The sequence below is a fragment of the Seriola lalandi genome, unplaced genomic scaffold, assembly GCF_002814215.2.
Source record: "Seriola lalandi dorsalis isolate HSWRI2012SDOR001 ecotype SW California unplaced genomic scaffold, Sedor1 jcf7180002051024, whole genome shotgun sequence".
NCBI classification, from domain to species: domain Eukaryota; kingdom Metazoa; phylum Chordata; class Actinopteri; order Carangiformes; family Carangidae; genus Seriola; species Seriola lalandi.
The window spans coordinates 5,990-7,096 of record NW_019521577.1 but is presented as its reverse complement, the minus strand read 5'-3'; the positions used below and the strand labels follow the sequence as shown (position 1 = coordinate 7,096).

Here is a 1,107-nt window from a genome sequence, read left to right as displayed (position 1 = left end):
TCAGTCTCAGAGGGGTGGAGCCAGCAGGTGAAGGGTGTGTCAGAGTCAGGCAGCCTCATGCTGCAGAACTTATCTCCACATCATGAGGGAACATACACCTGTGAACTGAGTGATGCTGAGGAGACACTGATAACCAACACCTTTCTGTGGATAGACAGTCCAGGTGAGGCAGCATGAAGTGTTATTATCTGTATGACCTGCAAGAATCTAAACATCAGAAAACACCATCATGAGGCATCATGGGAAAGTTCAAGTAACTGACTCTTTCTATTTCAGAGAATTCAACCAGTGTTCGAGGCACTAAAGGCGGGGTGGCAGCCCTTTTGTTCTTAGCAGGAACAGTTGTCCTGGTACTGCACTTTAAAAAGAAAAAAGGTAAAATAATGTTCTTCCTACACTTTTAAATTCATTTCCTGTTTGTTGTTTGTATTGATGATGTTCAAAACATTTCTCAGATCAACAGGGGAACGTTAAAAATTCACTGCAGCACTGCATGAACCGCATGAACTGCACGAACTGTGATGTACATCAAGTTCACTTGTTTAAAAGGAGAATATTCTTTTCATGAAGTTACAACCAATTTTCCACTTTCCAATTAAACACAAGTCTAATGTGTATTTGCCACAGTCGTTTTCTATAGCATTCGTTAATTGATTTATTTAATAAATTAATTAAACCATTTCACCTCTGTTGAAAACTAGTTTGAAATGAACGTCTGTCTCAGGTAAAAAATGATCTCAATCAGAGTCAGTGTGTCAGACGACTGGAAGCAGAGTTTAACTAAATACATGACATGAAAACATGAAACTCACTTTGTTTGCAGGGAAATGGAACATGAAGAAATAAATGAATCATCGCATCTTGAGAGTGGTGAATTCGTGACCTACAGCGCTCTGCGTCAGTCAAATGGACAAGAGGTGGAAACAGCAGCTGAAGACAAATGAACTTCTCCACTAGAGGCTGATTCAGTGACACTGTTACATTCATGTGCTGTGGACAAAGTAAACTAGTGGAAATAATCAGGAACTTTAATTAAATTAAACCTTAACCTAAATGTGAGACACAAGATGGCAAACTTTGATTGCTGCCAACATGTAAATATGACTG

General features: G+C 39.2%; 1 long non-coding RNA gene across 1 annotated transcript; it reads left to right on the top strand.

Annotated features, from left to right (window-relative positions):
* The first annotated feature begins 6 nt into the window (after positions 1 to 6).
* Positions 7 to 817, top strand: LOC147819658 (uncharacterized). Its single transcript, XR_015436736.1, has 3 exons — positions 7 to 163; positions 277 to 375; positions 456 to 817. It is a non-coding gene; the product is annotated as an uncharacterized LOC147819658 (long non-coding RNA).
* The last annotated feature ends 290 nt before the right edge of the window (positions 818 to 1,107 follow it).